Consider the following 22645-nt stretch of genomic DNA (forward strand, 5'->3'; position numbering starts at 1 on the left):
GATCTGTTCCTCCGAGCGGGTGTGCCCCCTTTAACAGTCTGTCGCTCCTGCAGCAGCTTCACAGACAATACCAGGATTAATAGGTAGATATTTTATTTAAAAAACAATAATAAAAAATTCTGGTCTGTTGAGGTGTAAAAAATAATCAGCATTTTAAGTATAGTACAAGTAAAAATGACTCTGACCAAATTAACACTTTCCTATCCCAATGTGCAAATGTGTGACTTTAAACGCACTCATGCATGACCACAATTCTGCACAGGAGTGTCTGAGTGTGTGTTTCTGTGTGCTGCAGTCACTATTGTGAAAGTGTGCGATTAGTTGATATCAAGTAGTGTGCATATACAAGGCAAGTGTGTGTGTGTGTGTGTCCACATGCATGCATTGCAAAAAGCCAGTTTGACTCACCAAACTAAGTGTCCTGTATTTCCACCAGGCTTGTTGAGTCTTGTTTACAGACAGCTTTTTTCAATTACTTGAATGATCCCCCCATAGTGTTTAGAACTGTGCGTGTGTGTGTGGGTATAGTCATTTGTTTTTCACACTTACAGTAAAACAGTAAAAAAAGGCCATAGTGCAGGCCACTGATAACAGATCAGACTTTATACCACATCAGCAAACCCAGAGTTTTAGGTCAAGGTCAGATATCTGCATCTAGTTTACTTGTTCACGCTGCTGCTGCTCATCATTAGCTCACATACATAAAGGTATTTTTCATGAATAATTTATAAGAAAGTCACATAAAAACATGCAGCGGCTACACTTCTATTATTCTTGTTGCCAAACAATAACCACACTCAGATAAATATGATTCAAATGTGCTGATTTTGAACCGATTCATGAGTCTCAAGTTGAGCCAAACAGGACTGGAATGCTTCAGATCTTGACCGACAACCAGTTACTTATGAGTTCTGAGCGTTTCCCTAAAGTTAACAGCAGTACGTTGATAAAAACTCGTTTTCATTGTTTTGACTGCACTGACAATAAGTTGTTATCAGATTGAGCGCAGTTTCCTTCACTCCACCCATTTTTCCTGTTATCTGTTCTACCCACAACCCCAGCCCTCCCCGACATTTCCACACTCACCTGGTGAAACAGAGAGCAGAGGAGAAGAGGTGACCACCAAGCATGACTCACAATGATAGCCAGTTTGGGGGGAAAAAAACCCAAAAATCAGTTTCCATGAAAACCGAAATGTGGACAAGTGCTGTCACAGGAGAACTTGCAAGTGTGGCGTGGTTTGATTGCACACTGGGAGGGAGATTAGGAACAGAATTGCACTGAGAATGTAAGTGGAGAACTGTAAACACTAGCCCAGAGAGGTTATGTAACCCAACAGCAAGCAATACTGATGAACCACATTTTCTCATCTTATACCTTATATAGGGTATCGAGAAGTCAACATGACTCTAGCAACCCGAGCAGGAGGTTTATCAGACACTAAAACATTGCACAATAGTCTGACAATTCTTACAGGCAGGCTTGCACAATAATCTCATCCTCAGCTGCTTTGTCTTCCATTCTGGTGATTGCAAGGTAAACAGAGAGAAAGAAATATAGCAAACATAGTCATCTAACATCCATGTGTGCTTTTCTGGCCTACAGAAGCCTCTGCCAGATGACATCACATTACACTGGAGCAAAAGTTAGGGCGGGTGCCAGACAACCCTGAGTCATTTTGTCCGAGACCCCTTTGTTGGCAGCCCCTCTGCATCGACAGACTGGCTCCATTCAAATGAATGAGGGCACGGCTTTTTTTTTTTTTTCCCTCCACCTTACACTGATCACTTAGTGATGTCATTTTATGTTTAAAGTGCAGACTTGGGTTGAAATTTCCATGTCAACTGCATGCTACAGTATAGGATCACCAGCCTTCCATGACAATGCTGCCCATTGTGTTTTTGTGCACGTTTCATACCACAATAACATTTTTCTAAAAACACTCCATGCAGGCAGTTTTTACCTCTTGAGGGGAAATGAAAATCTCCATAGCCTAGCACCAGGGCCATCTGCAAAACAACCAGGCCTACAGTTGCACTATGTGGGGCACACTGCAATCACTTAAAGCATTTGCACATGTGTTTTCATGCTTATATGGCAAGAAGAGTAGAGGCAGGGGTTTGTGGGTCAGTCCATACACAGATTAAGCCCTATAAAGTGCAGGTCATCCTGATATGACCTCTCTAGGACACATCCATCACTAACCCAACACTGTCTAAATGAGAATGGCATTTCTAGAATGACCTTTGGCCCACTCAAAGCTGTGAGATTAGGAACATATACAACCCAAATGCACACACTGTATATCTATATAACTAATGCCCCCCTCCCCCCGCCAAACAATGCAGAAACATAAAGACGACAGATCCAAACAACCTTGCAGGAGAGAGAAACCGTGAAAGCGAGCACGAGCAAGATTATGATACTAATCTTTTCTAATGCCTCTGTCCTCCATTTTCCTTCTCACACATAAAAACATCAAGCATATGCCTGGCTCTCTTTCCTTGCCTCCTCTTCAGGAGTCATAAAACTCACATTTAAAAATGCATGGACTCCATAAGCTGCCAGGCCTATCTATTAACTGCGTTATAGTGTGGATGGCTATAGCTGCTGACGGCAGCCAAGGAATGCTGCTTTCCATTAAGGGAGAAATGGAGAGACGAGGAGGAGGAGGACTGAAAGGGATGAGGGATGAGGAATGAGGGGGAAAACAGAATTTAATCATTTTTCTTTTTCCCATGGCACTGCAAACTGATGCCTTGGCATCCGAGCATGTGGAAAAGAAAAAAGAAGAAAATAGAGGGAGGCACTGACTTCTTCACAAAATCCCACATAATAAGGATGAATGCTGTAAAACTGCATCAAAGAAAGAACATAAACACGTGGATATAAGTGGATCACACACCCCAGTGACAGCCTGTGGCCCAGGTGAAAAACTAATTGATTCAAGTGTTTCAGGAAGATTTTCCCCCAGTGTCCTCAGGCGCTCGCAAGATGACTATTGATTGGCTAATTGACTGATTGACATTCGCTCGACACCAAGGCAACAACATCATCACTCTTCATACGAACATCACCACCAACCTTCCCCATTTGGTACTGCTGTTTGTAAAATCCTGCATGCTGCATGGATTTAATCCTCGTCAGTACCTCCAACCAATAACTCCCTCTTAAGTTAAGCTTAAAAATTCATTTCCGTTTGCACTTTTCAGCCTTGCACAGAAGCTGCTCGCTAATTTGCACAAACTTCTGCTGTGCTAATCGGATATAATGAATCTGCATTAAAAACATATCATTAACAAAAAACAAAAAAAACGAAATGTTTTAACTTAAAACAATGAAAACTGAAAACTTTTAAGACTTTTTCTTTTCATTCACTCTGCAACACAACTCTCCAAAGTGTCCTTGAGTAAGACGCTAAACATCAACCAGCACTAGATATGAGCATCTGCTTAATGACTTTGCATTAACATGTAAATGAGTTTTCAATGGCTTGGATGAGACTTCGACATGCCAGTGCGCATTTCTTCTTGGTTACATTTACCCCCACCTCCCCTCCGCCCCCACCTCTCCGTGCACATATAAGTCAAACATAAATTAACGAGCTCGCGCCTAAAGCCGCGGCGACACTTACGAACGACTCTCGCCCCTCACCCCCACCCCCGTAATGGACCTTACAGACAATGCCTGTGGTATTTCAATTAACAGACAGTGGCGTGACATGAAATAATGACATATAGCAAGAGCTGAGTGACATGTGCGAATGAGGCAGTAACGGCAGCATCTATTCCCTTTAATGGACCATTGTGGTTGAGCGCAGATAATACGAGTTAATAGGAAATGTAAAATTATGATGTAGGCTCTTGTCTAAAAGGGTGAGTGACACCTGGGAGTGAGCTGTTACATCTTAATGCACTGCTGCCACCAGGATGAATCATCTCTCCACATAGGAGGTGGAAACCATCTGAAGGTTGCTAACGGTGGCTGCTGTCAGTCTTACATTAACCTTGAGAACAGCCAGGGGACTGGTTAGCCCTGCTGACCTCTCTCTGTCTCCCTCACGCACAAACACACATGCACAATCTCCATTATGACCACATTTATGACTAAAGGGTGACTTGGTGTGGGTGTGTGTGTGCGTGCACGCGTAACTTTGCCTCTTCCTGTGTCTTACGAGCAGCATCAGTGGGATTAAATCAGTCCATCATCGGCTGCTGTAACACCATATAGGCTGTCTGCGCTGAAGAGAAATCACCTCAGACCTTTCCTGTTGCCCCCAGGGTTAGCAATAACACTCTCTAAGCTGGTTTTCTGAACACTCTATGTACATGCTCATATTCACTGATCAGCTCAGAATTAAGAACAATGTCCTACTATCTTTGATATCTTTGTGAAATGCATACAATAAATCCTCCCCATACAATCCAAGCAGCTAAAAATCCCAAACAAATGCAACCATTTGCATTTGGAAAATCCAAAGCAAGAAGCATAGTTTTGGTGAAAGCTGCTTATATTTTGCTGTTTGGTTTGAACAACGCCAAGTATTGTTGTGTGCTGAGGCATAACTGGGCAAGCTGATGCCCATGTGTTTTCAGTCAATTTTCACTGACAGCGGGAGAGACAGAACGTGAGAGAGGCCGAAGGGAAGAAACGGAGAATGAGCAGGGGGAAACAAAGAAGTGTTTTATACAATAAAATTGTTGGGATGACTGCCTGGGAACGGGCGAAAGCGCGATCAAACACACTGACCTAATTTTCCGCCACATCCTGCAGAGAAGCGAGAGGAAAAGCAGCCCATGAACACTGGAGAGAGTGAAATCGAGGTTTTTAATACTTTAATACTTCCCTGCAATCTGTGAATGAATCCATTTTCACGGTTTTCTTGGAATACGATAGGATCTGAACTGGGACGGATTATTATTTGTTTGTTACTGTTTGGTGTTTTTTTTTTTTCCAGCTTTTGTTTAACGTCTAAATTTTGCATTAATTACACTCTTAAAAAGTTAAAAACAATACAGTTCATGTATTTGTAACTAAGCTGTATCTACTGGGAAACTGCTGATTGTAAACAATCCAAAAATCACATCATTTTAACTGAATCAGTATGAAAATGTAACAGTTAAAAATTTAAAGCAAAATGAAAAATATATATATCTTATATTAGTTACCACTGTGACTGACTCCACACCACAGGACGGGTAGTATGGAGATGCGGTCTAATATAAAAAACATTTGTTTGTTTTTCTTTTTATATTATTCATAAGCAATACCGGGTTTACTATATCACTGATGCCCTGCAGGGATATTTACTCTTGTAAACTCAAACATTGTGAGTTTATATTATTTGTGGAAACTCTTCTGATGGAAAGCAGCAGTCTGGCACTGGTAAAAATAAGAGAATAGAGTCTTATATCTTCAAGAAAGAGATTTTAGATATGCATACCTTTTGCACAGTTTTTGGAAACTTAAACTTTCATTTATGTTGATTTCTGAGATATGTTTGGTCATTAAAAAGACATTCCTCTATATCGGAATGCACGATGAAAAAAGTTCAACATTTAAAGTTGCCTTTTCGGGGCTTTTATTAACAATTTGAAAGATTTTCCAACTTCATTACAAACAGGGACCAATTCGTGTTTAGAGCTGTACGTGGCTTGTACACATCCAAGAAGGCTAAAAATCTGCTTAAAATTGATTCAAAAGTGGAAGCTGCAGACAGTCAAAAATTAACTTTCATATGCTAAGGTATCAGAGGGATGCAGCAGTTTACAATGTCACCTCAAAGCTAGAAGCTCTGGGCTTGAAGCTGCTGCTCGACTTAAGCCTTGATTATACACCGCTATGGACACGGACTGCTAGAGAGCCAAAGGCTAGATAGTCATTCCTGTTATTCCGCTTTGAAGTCCGCTTGAAGTTCGCCACCTGGGGCGCATCCATCGTTGGTGTATTGTAAGGGAAATTTTCCATGGGCAAGTCCATGTGGTCACAAAAAAAAAAAAAAAAAAAAAACAAAAAAAAAAAAAACAGGCAGGGACGCGGACATACGTGCAAACCCTGTCCTCACCACCTGAAGATGAAATTGTTGTCACTTTGACCCAAATGGACCAGAGCAGAGTTGTGGACAGGGGAAGTATATTCAAGGATTGAGCTGCTATGCTGTAGAGAAGGAAGAGTTCCTTCCTGCTTTTTAACAAACTTCAGAGATAGACATTGTTTACATGGCCGAAAAAGTCATCATCGACGTCTTTCCAACAAGTTTTGCTGGGTAGGCTGATGTTGATGAAGCGTGTTTGGGTCTGAACTATCAAAAAGCCCAAATTACTGCCAGATAACAATCTAGTAATAATCTTACTGAATGGGATGTTCACTCTTATTATCCCCATTATCGTCTCTGAGTTTGAGGCTATTTCAAAACTTTACCCAACTTCCTTCTTCCTCGGATGATCAAAATTACAACAAATTATTGTTGTTTGGCTGAGGATGTTGTTTTTTCCGTAGAGAATAAATTCTCTTTCAGACAGTCATTACTGCATCGATGCACCCATATGCACTTGCAAGGAAGCCATTATGGCCCATACTCAAATCTAATTGTCAACCCCTGTCTTCTACTTTTCCGTCTGGTCTTAGGACAGTGCAAAAAGCTTTTAAAGGGCTAACATTTGTGCTTGAGTGGCCAGAACACCGTGTGCAGCCCCCGCCTCTGCCCATCGCTGCATCAGGTCCGCTTGTAGTGCTGCTGTGTTACTGTGACTGGACTGGAAAGGATATTTATAGAAAGCCGTTAACAATATCCTGTCCCCAAACGGGTGTAATCGTATTATGCTGGAGGTGCTAAAAGCCTCGAGTTGGGAAAGCACATCATCGGAGGAAACGGGCTAAGACACACAAGGACCATTCCTGGGGAGTCTTCAGAGGAAGAAGCTCAGAAGCACACTGGAAGGAGTAGATAAAAAGGCAGACACACATACAAACTCAGCAGGTGAGGAAGAAAGAGTGACAGAGAGAAGATTAACTGAAGGTTTACTGACAAGTGAAGAAGTGACAAGTATAAGATGCAAATTATGCTGCTGACTGAGAGCAATAGGCTTGTTGCTGGAGGAGTGTGGAGGTGGTGCGGGTTGGAGGCTCGATCGTTTTGACAGTGTTTGGTATCGGCAGCTCTGAAGGTTCAAGCCGGCCACGGCGATGATAGATGGAAGACTGAACTTTAATCAGAGTGGCGCCCGGAGCATTTTCATGGAGGTAAACAGGTTAATCAGTCAAGCCCTCCTTCCATCCTCCCTCTCATTCTCCCCTAGTCTTTCCTCAGCACATGACCACTTCCGACACTGGCACGCCATTCGTCTATTTCCCATCAGCACCTCGCCCTTCTCCTTTCCTCCCCCTCTCATTTTCCCTTACCTTGCTTCACATCTTTTGCAACCAGCCAGGAAAACAAATGACCCCCCCCCCCAAAAAAAGAAAAGAAAATCCTTCCCTGCAGCCCATACCATCAGGCACATCCCACTATCTTATAAAAGGGCATTTCAAACCGTTCAGTCAGCTCATTTAATACCTCCCAGCATCATCCACCATGAAACTATGAGGTGGGAGGAGAGCATTCAGCAAACAGAAACTGTTCATATGCTCTCAGTTTCTTGCATTACTGCCCTTCCACTAGCCTGCATCGAGGGAGGTAGATAATTTGCAGTCATAACCCTCAAACATACTGTGCCTAAATCTAAACACAGTGAGGCAAAGAAAAGAGAAAATAGCAGGAGCAGCCTTGCATTTCCCATTGTTTCTGCTATATCAAGGGTGTAGTTATTAAAATGCCCATATCTTACAGTCTCTCCAAGAAACAGCAAGACATACTGACCTCCATAAAAACTAAAGCAAGTGCTAACCGGTGCCAAATCACTGCATGCATAACCACCAAAATTTTTAAAACAAGCAACCAGTGTACAAAGCAAAACAGGAACTAAAAACTCCTGTCAGTTTACGGTTTAAGCCGCATTTCGTGTTGTCCGTCAAAACTTCCTCTATCTCTGTCCCCCAAAGGAAAATTAACAATCAACTCTTAACAAACCACGCTGGCAAGCCAAGCGTGAACTTTAGAAAAGCCTTAACAGCTCCTGTGGAGGTGGGCCATGTCTAATCTTTGACCACACTGTATTTAGGCAGACTTGGAAAGTGCGATTATACTGTGTTGTCTGGAATTCCAACCACATACTTCTGCGAGCCATCAACAAGGGCTGCCCTTTGCCAAGATAAACTTCAGAGAAAGTTGCCACATATTTACAGGCTTCGCTGCCCCACTTTGCTTCTTTGTAGCTGCAAAGTGTCGTTCTGGTTGCCTTGAAAATATTTCTCCGAGCCTCGGTTGGAGGGCAGAGTGGGCTTGAAATAAATGCTCTTCTTGTTCGTATTTGTCCAGGATATTGCTAAAGCGTGCTCGTTGTGCAACACGAGTTAGGAAATACACTTAATAGGGGGCCTTCAAGGAAAACAAAGGAGGGAATACTTACTTTGACACCATACATGCTGTATGCAGGGAAACTCTGAAACTATGTTGTGTTATTACCTCCTACTTATCTCCCATTGAGTGATAGAGAGAACTCAGCTTGGTCCCTTATTTAATGATGTGAGGGTTCGTGATCAAGTTTGAATAATACACGCGAGCTTCTTTAGAGAGAAGTGATGCTTTTAATGATAGAGTGACCCATAACTTAAAGGGGCAGCAAGAAAGGAGGAGGAGGACATCAACAGCCTCACCCTTTGAAAAAAAAAAGATACAGCAAGTAGAAGTTAAGAGAAGATGGGACAGAAAAGTGAGACAGTCGTTACATTGTTAGGCAACGGGAACTGGCTAACACCCACACACACCCAGACACACGTGCACACAAGGAAATCAGTGAGTGTATTGAGATTTCTCACGAGATGTTGTGTACACATTGCTTAAAAGTTGTCCAACATATTGGACATGCTAACAGACACTAGTTGTTAGCAAAAAAATGTGTATTTCCTTACTGGTTACGGCATTAAGTAAGTGAAGTTTATTTATATATTGCTTTAAAAGACACAAAAGTGCTAAACAATAATTAAAATGTAATTACTATCAAAATGAAACATGCAAAAATAAGTTTAAAAAAAAAACAAATGAAAAAAAAAAAAAAAAAAAAAAATCACACTATTTCTGATAAAACAATAAAAAAACTGCGACACAAACCAAAAACGGAGAAGCTTTACCTTCAAATTAAAAGTTTTGTGGTTTTTCAGAAGGCACAATTGTCTTTGTTTCTCTACTCAGAGAGTAACTGGACAATGTTTATAGACAAGTCTGCCATTCAAACCATAACTGCAGCAATATGCTAGTAACCAAAGCAATTACAGAGATTTTTGCCAAACAGTTGAGGAATACACATTTTTCTTACTAACATGTGGTAGCCAAGGGGTCATGACCCGGCCTGTAGGCCTGTGTGACTGGGTCTTTAGCAATCACTTTCCCAGCGACTGCCATCAACCTCCAGCAACTACTCACAACCAGTTGGGTAATACTCATTTCTCCCCTCACGACTAGGTAGTCACATGGTCACATGTCTGCACAACCTCAATAAATTACACAAACATCTATACACAAACGTATGCAGTACATGTAAACACATCATACGCTTAAGTCCTCGAGGGCCAGAAATCCCGTGTGAGTTTACAACATCACATCCATCCTCAGGGGGGATTTCATAACAGCAAAAATATCTAATGCTACATACAGTACCGCAGTGTTCCAGTACCAGTGGATTAGCACTGCCTTCCCCCCACCCACCACCATCACTTCATGTTAATAGCTGCTGTTTTCATTTTCCCCGAGGCCACTCTCAACTTCCCTTCATTCAGTATGCATACAGTTTTCTCTCTCTCTCTCTGTTTCTCTCGCTTAAGGGAGTGGTGGCCAGAGAAAGTTGAAGATTTAGTAAGGACACTGATTTGCTCATGCAAGACTTATGAAACCCTAGTTTCCTGTGCCTCATACAAACACCCATACAGAAGTCATTTTAAGGTAACATCCTTAGTGCAGCGAGCTCACTCCCATGCTCCTTCCCCACACAACACAGAGATCCGTGGCACTGCATCTCTGTACATTAACTTTATGAAGTTTCTGCTTCTGTGTGTGTGTGTGTGTGTGTGGGGGGGGGGGGGGGGGGGGGGGGGGTGTCTTTCATCCCTGATGCCATACAAATCCTCACTGCTTCGAATCCTATTTAAAACAAAACCGCTGTTACACGTTACCACTCTTATATAAATAGAGAGCAGAAAATGCATTTATTTATAACAAATTCAACCCTCAGACAACCAATTCTGCCGGAACTAAACTGAGATTTGCTTGATATGATTTGGAACTGATGTATCATAAAACAATCTGACAAACACATTGAATGAAACACAGTTTGCCAGTAGGACAAGGTGCTGGACACAGACACATATTCGCCATACCCTGTAAAGTGTCTCCACAGCCTAATAATGCAAGGCAGATGAAGCCCGTCAGAGTGACGGTCCAGCTGTAAGTAATTTGGAGGGCCGAAGAAGAAAAAGCAGAGGAGGAAAAAAAAAGAAGAAAGAAAATATTAGACAGCCATCAGGCCCTCTCCTGACATCTCTCTGCAGATCTAAATGAATTTGACCTGACAACACAGGAGCGATGCAGACAACACCTCCTGCACCAGCTGCAAACCACAAGGGCACACAAACTCCTTCTACAGCCAAGAGAAGAGGGAGGGAGCAAATGAGCCTGTGAGTGAAATAAATAAAAACATACTGAAAGGAGTTAAGCGTGCCTGAGAAAAACTACTGACAGCGTAGAGCGAAATATAGAGAGAGAGAGACAGCAGATGAGGGACAAATCGATTTTGGTAAAGAGGCAGAGCAAGCAATGAGCATGAAAGAGGATAAGAAAGACAAAGAGCCAAGAAGGCATGAATGATGGCGGAGGATATGAAGGACAGCTTGAAAGAGAGAAAGTGAAACAGATAAAGAATAAAAGGAGGGGAGGAAAGAGAGGGCTTGATGGAGGGAGACAGAGGGAAAGACGCACCTTGTCAAAAAGATTGAGAGCACAGGAGAAAATGAACAGGGAGCTAGAAACTGAGAGAGGAATACAAAGAATGAATGAAGATAGAGAGAGAGTGAGGGAAGATGAGAGGATGCCTTATTTTCTTCCATCTCAATTTGCACAAAACTTTCATTACCACCAATTTGGGCTGGGAGCCGTAGGCTGGACCATTAGGCGAGCCCAGCATCAATCAGCTTAATCTCCCTCCCAGGCCGCTAAATTACAGCGCCCAGTTGCTTATTAAAATTTGTCGCCCGTCTCCCAACACCCGGCACTGCTGGAGATTAGACAGGGGCCCCCAGACAAATCTGTTACAGAGAAGAAGACGGAGAAGAGGAGGGGGAGGAGGAGGAGCTGAAAGGGAAAAAAGGACCGAGAGAGACGGAAGGAAGCAAAGGGACAGTAGAAATGAAAAAAAAAGGGAAAAAAAAGAGGAATGCACTAGCTGAGACAGAGTGGATCAGAGTGGGAGGACGATCATCCGGTTTGATTTATACACTTCTGTAGATCTGCCGTGCTCTCACTCACACATTTCTACGCACGATCATACATCCCAATAAATCCTATATACACTCGCATGTGCCCACACCCCCCCAAATGCAGTTTTCCATTCCTGTCAACACCCCCAACACATAAACACACACACACGCACACACACACGGAGGTATAGAGAATGCAGGGTTTGCAGTGCCTCCCATTGCACACTCAATCAAACCGGCGGCCAGATAAGATGCATGATGAATGGCGTAATTGAAGGCGGCGGCAGAGTAATGCTGCATCGCTCTGCATTCAGTGGGGGAGGGCGGGTTATTGGTGAGTGTGTGATTAGCCTGTAGGATTTATTGTTATTGCCCAACTTATTAAAAAAAAAAAAAAAAATACAAAGACTGTCTATCTCGCCTACAGTAGCACACCTCCAGCTACAAAGCATACCGAGCCTACACTTTCGGATGGATGAGGAGACAGCAGCGCTGCATCATATAGAGCGGGGTGGGGTGAGTTCTTTGAAGTCTGTGCATGTTGCAGAAATGCGGCTTGGCTAATTGTATAGGTTGCAAGGCAGAAATCTCGATGTCAAAATCTGGAGGAAAACCACCCACACATTGAAGAAGTAGCGGTAAAGTCTCTGCTCCCTTTAAACACTTAAATAAGAGAAAGCAGAGGATACATAAAGCATACAACAAAGTGATAGAACCTGCAGGTCAATGGGTAAAGGAGGGAAATAAAGCAATTCTACTTCACACTGGTAAGCACTCAGCGGAGAAAACACTAATGTATCAAGAGTTAGTGAAGGTCCTTGAAAGAAGCAGACCAGAGAGTGTCATTAACACCAGTGCACTGTCTGCCTGCTGACATCATGTGTGCACAGGGGTTTCTTCTTCTTCTCCTTGTTAATACCCATGGCATCTGAAGACACTGAGCTGCTATGGTTTACTTTGGTTAGTGACCTAATGTAACTGCCTTAATTATTTCAATTAGTGAAGCTTAGGATGTGACATTTTTAGATACTCCAGCCAATATTAAACCACACAATCTTGGATAAACAGTTATTATCAGATTCAGATGGGTATTAATCAGTAATCATTTTGTTCTAGTTTCCTTTTTGACACTGAAATTTAAACTCTCTAAGATTTAAAGTAGAACAGCAGGAGCAAGTACTGCATGCAACTCTCCATCTTTGGAAACTAACGAATTCCTATAGCTGCAGGTATGAAATAAACTTGGCAGTGAGACCAAAAGCAGCTACCCAAACTAACTCATGCTGTAGCTGTTACTGCTGAGTCATGTTAATCTGTGCTGCCGCAGACTTTTTATTCGCTCAGGTAAATAATTTACTCTTAAGTAGTGTTTTATAGGCAATTTAATCTGTAATGACGGGAAAGTCAACATACATGAAAAGTTACTTTGGAGAGTTCTGTATGTGTACTTCCCCAAAGATGCAGAAAAAGTACACTCAGTTCTAAACTTGTGCATGCCTCTTCATTAATAGGACCATTTCATTCAACCTCAAGCGCTGAATCATACGAGGCTACGATATAGACTCCGTAGCTGAGCCACGCGTGCAGTTAATAACCTTGTGGTCATGTCCCGGTGTTTTATGCAGGGCCAGGCATTATAAAAACAAATAAAACCCTGAGACTTCTTCCCCCTTCAGGGGAAAGATGTTTGCCGCTGAAGTTTCTCTACTTCTTCATACATTCACTCACATTCAATCCGACAGTTTCAGCAATCTGCACCCAGGAATCCTGTTGACATATCTGAGTCCTTATATTAAAGGCTGTGATTACTGTTCTTTATATTAAGGCAGTAATAATATTCGCTCTGATCCATCCAAAACATGAGGTGAAGAAATATTTGAAAATCTAAATAAAATATCAGCAGATAGAAGCACAGAACATTACATTTCTGATTTAGATTTAGCTAGGCTGTTTAGGTCACCAAGTCTCAAGGGTAACCATGTGCTACAGGTTCAAAACTAGCATGCTTGTCACAGCTTTTCCTTTCTGTAAAAGCTGTAACAGACACGAAGCCGACGCGCTGAGATGCTGTCAGATGAATGAAAAGGAGCGCGTGTCTGAAAGGAGCTTATGAAATCATAAACTGCAGCCCTAAAAATAACTACTCACTTCTGTGAGCAAAAGCTATAGTTTCTTATTATGATGGGAATATGCAGCTCTCATTAATCAAACAAATGGAGAAAAGAGCAAGGTACTATTTTTAAGGGGAAAAAAAAGAGGGGGGATTCCTGCCTTTTCCCAACTCGACACAAATTGAGACAAAGAGCAGAAACCCCTTTGTACTGCACACTTACAAGAGATTAACTAAGAACAAATACACCACTTACATATTTTAAGGTTAGCAAAAAATACACAATGCCATGAATGCAATGAAACCTCATATAAAATTTACAATTCAGTCACACACACACACACACACACACACACACACACACACACACACACACACACACACACACACACACACACACACACTGCATCTTCTGCACACGAAACCAGTGAAAGTAAAGCAACTACAAACAGTGTGGTTGTACAGAGCGTGTCCACTGTCAACACATACTGACACAGTAACCAGTACAGGGAAAACCACACATGTACATACTGAGCCAGCTGTGGTCTCAGACAAAGCCTATAAATAGAAGGAAAACAAACAGCTGTTTTGTCTGAAAGTTAAATTAGCATATCACCTAGAGTATTCAAAGATATATGGGCTGGCGGTGGCAAAGAGTCCCCGTTCCAAAACACTCTGGCATGTCTGCGCTATTTAAGAGATGAGTGTGAATGTTTGATGTATTGCTGTTGATTCATTTGGCTTCGTTTCGATATATAAAACTTGGTGCATGACATTTACTGCTGTTGCAGGATATGTACATGATTTATCAAATGAGCTCAGTTCAGGATCTACTGCTGTATATATAGCGAGAGTGCGTCTACCTCAGTTGGTTGCCAGAAACCCTGGGTGTTGCTGTTCAGACTGATTGAGTGGTGTGCTGTTCGGCCAACTGGGCTTCCGGTTGGTGGACTGCCTGCATCGATTGCTCGGAGAGGCCCTTCTTCTGGCGCACAGACAGAAAAATTGAAAAACAGAGGAGGAAAGGAGGAGAGTAGCAATGAGGAGAAAAAAAAAAGTAAGAAAAGAGAGAGGGGGAGGGATGGTGAGAAGATCAGGGGAGGAAAAAAAGAGGAACATTAGCTTAAATGAAAGTTTATTAGGTGTATCAGTCAGTCAAGTCGATGGGGTGGGGGTTTTTGCCTCAGGCTCTCCATCCTTCCTCTCTACCCTCCCCCCCCCCTTCTGCTTGCGTGTGTGTGTGTTTGCAAAGGAAGGGGTTTCGGGCCGGTGGGGGCAGCCATGACGGGAAAACATTAGGTTGTTGGCGAGTCGCCGGTACACCAGCCAGTAATTGGCTTGGGTAATGGTCATGTCCAGACAAATGGTGTAGGCCCTAACCGTGTTACGAGCAACCAACTGCTCCGCCTGTATTCACAGCATAACTCTGAGCACTGCTCGGATACCAAATGGCACCAGCGTGCGTATGTGTTTGTGTACAAGACTCACGAAACATGTGATTTACTGGAACAAAACATTATTACCCCCCCCACTACCCCCACCCACACATGCACACACCACTCCCCAACTCAAAACCAGCGTGGCGTGCACGTGTGATTCATGCCTCTCTTGCAGTCTGTGTGGGAAACTATACCACGATAAGGAGGAAAAAGATGGCAGCACAAGCGCCCGCTCACCTCGAGGGACAAACCGACATCTGCTGTGTCCTCCAAACAAGTGACGGATAGGATATAAGCAGGAAGAAAGAAGGAAAGAAGAGGGGGGTGAAAGAAGGTGGGGAGGGGATGACAAGAGAGAGGGAGTAAGAGGATAAGTTCCATTTTTCATCCGTCCCTCCCTCTGCTCTGCATCACTTCGCCTTCTGTCTGACGGCAAGCTGAGCCGCTAATGTCCATTGTGTCTGGATGGGCTATAAACGTGCGTGTGCGTGTGTCTGTGTGTGTGTGTGTCCGTCTGTTGATGTTATTTGAGTGAAAATGAAACATATATGCTCCCACAGAAGCTATCCAAGCTAAATGGCATGCATATATGGATAAAGCTGAGTATGTGCCTGTGTATGTGTGTGTGTGTGTGTGTGTGTGCGCATGTGTTATGGAAGCCCTTCAGCCATCCAGCTATCATCTCCTGCCAGACAGGCCCCACCAAGCCGACCCAGCTGGATAATGAGATCCATTATGATTTACGTGCCAAGAGGACAGCCAGACAGAACAAAGACATGTACACACACGCACTCAGATGCACGCACACACACACAGGGGGAGTTTGGTGTAGTTGTCAGTGTGTGTATGAATGTGGGCTCTCTATCTTATACTGTATGTGCTGATGTGTGCTGCCACTGTTTCATATTTCAGTTTCTTCTCTGTGTGTTAGTTGCCTGAAGGGCATCCTGCAGTGGGTCCTCTTTCAGTCTGCAACTAGAGAACACTTCTTTCTCATTCTCTCTCTCTCTCACACACACACACTTTCCTCATCTACCTCTCACCTGAAGAAGCAAACTAAGTTGAAGATAGAGAGTTCGCACAGCAACCTTAATCTATTTCTATCTTTTAGTTTCTCACTTTCTCCTTACACACACACACACACACACACACACACACACACACACACACACACACACACACACACACACACACACACACACACACACACACACACACACACACACACACACACACACACACACACACACACACACACACACACCCCGATTAAACCGAGTCAGGGATTTGCTACAAAACATTTGTGAATGTGTGTCTCCATGCAAGTGTGTGCTGGGATTTGTTAGTGGAGAGCTTGGAGAAGCTGTCAAACACATTCTGGAAAAAGGAATAGACCAGTGCTTCATTTCTCTTTTCTGGAACGAGGGGTGTGCTCAGCTGAGAGGAGGAGGAGGAGGAGGAGATTTCTTCAGGGTAAGCAAGACAGAAAGTGTAAGAGGATAAGTTCCAGGTTTAATTTCTTAATCATGACTGACTGTATTCTCAAGGCTGGTGCATTTATGGTTGCATGCCATGAGCTACTCTGTCACACTGACTCTTATATTGGTAAAAAATTATCAGCTGTCTTCATGCAATCAACTCCTAAATGTACAGACAGTCAATTCGGGCAATGCACATTTATGAAACTGAAAAATCTTTACATTTTTTTTATTTGCCCCCCCTTCCATTGTAAATGCTCTCTCTCTTACCCAGACAGACTGGCCCTGCCTTCTGTGTCTGAACACAGGGTACAGAAAACAATGGTGGGATTCTCTGTTGTTCTTTTCCATGAAGTATTCAAGGGATGCCAGCTCAATTAGAGGCCTAAATGCCAAGATCCAGACTGGGGAGAGATGAGTGGAGATTAAAAGATGAACAGAAAGAGAGGGGCAACGAGGGCAACAGCAGAGGAGGATGAGCGAACAGGCCATAAAGAAAAAAAATGGAGGAAAAAGGGATGACACTGAGATTTCTTTAAAAAACAAACACACAAACAGATGTATTAAGAGGAAAAAATGGTTTGAGGTGGAAAAACATCATAAACGCTGGGAATGTAGAGCTGAAGACTCAGCAGAAGAAAAGATAAAAGACAAACATGCATAAACAGTGAGATTAATACCCTCTACAGACACTGGCAGGGCTATCATCACCTCCACAATCTGCTTTGTATATATATACACACACACACACACACACACACACACACACACACACACAAACACAATCCTCAGTGGTATGCGTTTCCATCATCAAATGTGATCAGAGCTACTGTCCGCAAGCCAACATTCACTCAACTGTGATAACCCCTGTGGGAAGGCGCACAAAAAGCGCACCACACACACACACACACACACACACACACACACACAGCGACTGTTTCTTACAAGTGAAAACCGAATCTTGGGAAAGGTCCGACATGTCTGGTTAAATTAAAAGGTCAAATAAATTAAATACGCATCAAAAGGAACAAGGCTTCAGATGAATGGTGCAGCAGCCCGGAGGTACAGCCCTCTTCATAGTTTTGGCTGCCATTTCTGTGGGTAATAATAACACAGTAGTCACACAATTTATTGCTGAGAGCTAAGAATATGGTCACATGATTTAAAAAAAAAAAAAAAAAAAACAACAACAACAAACGAAAAGTCAGCAAAAACAAGAAACACAGGCAGACTGTTTTAGAACACACCTCCAGGTAAGCCAGATAAACTCAGGGGATGTGATGATAGCTGGCCACAGCAAGAACATTTTTATTAAACCTTGTAAGGTCTAAGTCATCACTAATGATCATAAACAATAGGGGTGGGGGAAAAAATTGATACTGTGTAGTATCGTGATATTTTGTTTGCTAATAATGTATCGATACAGGGACAGCAGAAATCGATATTTTGTTACAAACAATTTTTTCGTGGACTGGAACATGCTCTGACTTCAGAGCATGTTGATCCTTTTTCTGAGCAAGAACCCTGACATTCCTTCACTGTCCAAATGTGTTTACCTTTTTTTTTGGCAGCAATAAACATGACAGTTTACTTATTTTAATTTAAGACATGTTTTATTTTAATTAAGTTTAAAACCTTTTTATTTAATGTAAAATTATATTTTGTTTTAATTTACTTTCAAATTCTTCAGTTGCTGAATGGGCTGCATAGTTTTCATAAATTGCATAGTTCAGAATAGCTATAATTGTACCAGATGGTTGCATTCAGTTAAGTTGGACTAGACTGTAATACAAACCGTTCAGTTTGTCAACAATAAAACTGACTGAAATGAGAGAAAGACTGAGTGTGAGACTTTGATATTAGATAAAATGAATATTGATAAAGTTTACCTTTATGTACAGAATTTGAATATCGCAAAATATTTTAAAAAATTGCAATAATATCGTATCGTGCGTTAAGTATTGTGATAATATCGTATCGTGAGTTGTATGGTGATTCCCACCTCTAATAAACAACCCAACAACACAAGGAAAATTTGTGATCATCTATCTGAGGCTAGCTTAAATAGAAGAAGGCTATTCTGAAGGCTTATTTGTTATAGTGATGCACTGTGACAAAGTCCAATGAATGCCATTGGTTGTAGCTGTAGCATGGGTGGGCCATGCAACAGCTAAATCTTGCCATGCAAAGATTATCGCCATTCTCTGTGGATTTCCAGACATTTTTGAGGTTGCAATAAAATTCCCATCAGTGCAGAAAAAAAGCGTTAATCTTCCGTATGGTTAGCCATTTGCGCAACTATTCTGACTTCTAAGTTGGTATGCATGTAGTCTGTGTGGGAGCTGAACCCACAACCCCATTGTTGTGGCGTGTCCCATGCTCCAACCGAGTCGGCAACCAAGATCAAAACGTAAAACACATGCTGCCACCAAAATAATTCCCTCTAATTGCGCACCAACAAAACAACATTGTGTCTCAGATCTCGCTCTGACAAAAACCTAATGTCAATATTTCTCCAGCAAACCAAACTCAGGCAAGATTCCACCTCCCCCCCCCCTTTCCTGCATCTCAATCCGCCTTAACAAAACAGCTCTTCGCTCACAGCAGTGCCAAGCCTAATCACATTCCCTCAGCACCAGGTGGTTCTCATTGACTGAGGCCCAGCTCCTCCACTCTGCAGGATGCTCCGCCAGAGGAAATTGGCTCGTCTACGAGCATTTATTGCTGGTGAGCTCGATCGAACGGAGTTGTGCGGGCCCTCCAATGCTGTCGCTGGACTTCGGCCTCTTTGAGGAGCCTACTTCACCGAAACAGCTGTTCAGCACACACTGCCCTATCCAAAGACACAATTAGAAACACCCTTTTCCTATTACTCCCTGCCATTAAACGCCATTGAGTGGAATTAGTGGCAGTCTATGGAATAAGTGGATTCTAATTCATGCCCCTCTTTACATGGGCCACGGCTGCTACCGTGGCTTTCCTCTGCTAATGAAGAGGATAAAAGAGAAGTCTTAATCAAACTGAGCATCTCATCTGTGGTAATAAAGAGCACAAAAGAGGCCTTGGAGTGGCTCACTAGTGGTGCTTGTGTACACATAATCATGTGCGTATGGAAGGAAAAGGAACGTTATATACATCCCTTAGAATATACTGAATTCAGCGTTCTGTGTGGTGATAGTTAAACAAAACAAAGCAAAAGTAATAAACACATAAATGAGGGAATGCATGAAATAATGTTTCTCTTGGTCTTGTTTTCTAATTGCTTAGCCTTGCCCTACAGGGATCAATGACCCACTATGGACCAATGCTTCTCTGCTGCCTTTTATCCCTCCCAGGCTCCCTCTTGTCTTGGACCAAAGTGCTAACCAGCAGGGTCTGATTAGATTTAAATGTCAAGAGAGATAGGACAATACAGTTATCTTCCCAAATTATGGCCCATTAAAGGGCCTATGCAGTGTGCCTCCCTCCTCTACTAACTAATCACCAACCAGATTCATCATCTCGCAGACTGGGGCATAATTTGGGGGGCTGCGGTTTCCCCTGCTTCTCCCTTTCTGTGTGTGTGTATCGCACCATGTGCAAGGGCATGCAGGAGTCTCTGTAATGCATGATCAGTGTGTGTGCACGCTGTATGTGTGTTGCTCCAGAGGGAGCAGGTTCGGCGCCCCAGGCCAGTGCCCCATTAAAGGAAAGAAAGACAGAAGCAGTGTGTATAAGGGAGAGACACAGAGGAGAGGAGGAGAAGGAGGAGAGCACCTCCTCATTTAGACAGCAGGAGTGGCAGGCTGTGTTCCACCTGCAGCCAACAGACAGACAGAGGGAAGAAGACTGGGATGCCTCCCATCTGCCTCCTTATAATTCACCTGCTGTCCTCAGGGTGTCATAAGAAGCCAGGTGCCAAAAATGGAGTCTCCCTTCTAAGCCCTGTTATTAATTTTACACTTTTCCCTCTTATGTCATGTTCCTTCACATACTTCTTCTCTCCTTTCTTCATATGCTTTTGTTGTCCTTGTCCTTTATATTCATCTTTCTTCTTCACTCTGCTTGTTCCTCCATAAGGAACCCCATCACTGATCTACCATACATTGCAGCTTTCATCCTACCATCACAGAGGTGGAGATGATAGCGGTGGTGGTTGGAAGTCCTATGGGAGAAGGAAGAAAGTGGAAATGCAGGGCTCATATCTCAAGGTGGTTTCCTCCATATTCTCGCCTCTTTTCACCTCCTTCCGCATTTCCATTACATGCCTTGCCCATCTTTCAGTATGCAGCCTCTATTCATCTTCTCCACGTGGGATCCTCTCTCCTCCTGTGGCCCCTTCTTTCTTTCATAAGAGCTTTTGTCTCTCCTTTAATATCTCCTTCCTCTCCATCTCCCTTTTGTCTATCATGACGCACTCATACAAGGCTCTATCTTCAAACTTCTGCCGGCAATTTATGCACAGGAGCCTGGCTGCTGTGCATTAGGGCCCATGACATAAGGCAACACATTATGGATTGCACTATAAATAGTTACTGTGTGTCCTGTAAAAGCTTTTCATTACATGGAGACATTGAACAATCAATATAAACCCTCTACTGAATCTAATTACCAAAAATGACAACAGCTAGAAAATATATACTTATTTTCAAGATGATCAGTGAAGGAGAACAATGTTTCCACCAAAGAGCCTTCAAGAGGCCTCTTAGTCAAGTATCAGGCCCATTAAAAGCTCAAGGCAATACGGAGATGAATGTGTGAAAGATAAGTACTTTTTTTTTTTTTTTTTTTTTTTTTTTTAAATGGAAGACTAAATGATGAGCAGCAGCTGCAGAGTGGTTTTAAATATATACTTTCTCAGTAATGTGTATCCACAAAGGTACACCATTCAGTTCTGGGTGATTTTAGTTTATACCCCCACAAATCTATATATGATGCATCTATTATGTTGCTACTGGAGCCCAGATGAAGCTCCATGGGTGCCAGTGGTCTGAGCCAAGCACACAGCAGACCTTCCTATGAGGTGCAGCTGTAGGTAGAGTGCAGAGAAAGCCAAGAAAGAAAAGAGGAGTGAATAGGAAGGAAGGAAGGAGAAAGAGAGAGAATGGGAGGAGCCCCGGGTGTCATTTCTCTCTCTGTCAGCTCCCAGCTCTCCCGTCCTCCCTCCCTCCACCATCACCCCCTGAGATGTGGATGCTTCGCGGGGACAATTACCGACTGACACTTCATCATGGGCTGCGTGACAGCCGCTGACGGCCCTCGTCCAAACAAATGATGCTGAGGTCGAGGTTGCAGGCCTGCCTCCGAGTCTGCCTGCCTGTAGCCCTGCTGTATGGCCCTGCACTGCATTAGCAAGCACCCCCTCCCGTGCACCCCCCCACACACCCACACACACACACACACACACGGGAAAAAAGCTACATTAAAAGAGACTCTTCTAAACCAACCACCTTCTTCCTTTAAGAAAAACACATTTATCAGCAGCGGGGGATGGTGTGTGAGGGGAGGGGTGGAGGGGGTTTCAATAGAAGGATGGAGGGAGGGTGGGGGCGCTACAGTACTGTCAAACCCCATTCCCCTTAGGTAAAGAGAGAGCTCTTCATCTTTGTGAGGCAACTAGGACTCACACGTACACACACACACACACACACACACACACACACACACCCAACCTGCCACATACGGCTTATCAGATAATGGGGTTAAAAATCAACTTAAAAAGCCAACAAGGCAAAAAGGCAAGCAATCACCACAGTGACACTAGCGTGCATCAATTAACCCTGTGTCTTTGTGAAGCACAGATAACACCGCCCTCCCTTCACGAGCTAAACTCACAATCAAATCGCTCCCTTGACTCGGGGTTGAGTGCAGCTAAGTTTAGATTCATGAAGTAGGTCATTTGCTAATAGTTTAAAAAAAAAAAAAAAAAAAAAAAGGGGGGGGGGCAGTGTATAGTTTTAAGAGAAAAAAAAGAGAAAAAGGAAAGAAGGCATGTGGTGGACCTGCTGCTAGCAGTCCCTTAGCTGTGAGTGTGAACCTGCAGATTAATAAATGTTGCCTGTGATCTCGGCCCA

The 22645-nt window shown here is 43.0% G+C and overlaps 1 protein-coding gene across 8 annotated transcripts in view; it reads right to left on the bottom strand.

Moving 5' to 3' along the window:
• Window positions 1-22645, bottom strand: part of raraa (retinoic acid receptor, alpha a) — a 141704-nt gene that overhangs the window by 88561 nt on the left and 30498 nt on the right. For 3 of the 8 annotated variants that reach the window (XM_040023325.1, XM_040023328.1, XM_040023323.1), the window contains one exon: window positions 14539-14660. The exons of 3 other annotated variants lie outside the window; for them this stretch is intronic. The gene's annotated coding sequence lies outside the window, so the exon portion shown is untranslated. The remainder of the gene's footprint in view (window positions 1-14538; window positions 14661-22645) is intronic. 2 more of the 8 variants (XM_040023327.1, XM_040023324.1) reach the window with 1 other exon arrangement.

Source organism: Simochromis diagramma, unplaced genomic scaffold, assembly GCF_900408965.1.
Source record: "Simochromis diagramma unplaced genomic scaffold, fSimDia1.1 OVJJ01000208.1, whole genome shotgun sequence".
In the NCBI taxonomy this organism is placed as follows: Eukaryota; Metazoa; Chordata; class Actinopteri; order Cichliformes; family Cichlidae; genus Simochromis; species Simochromis diagramma.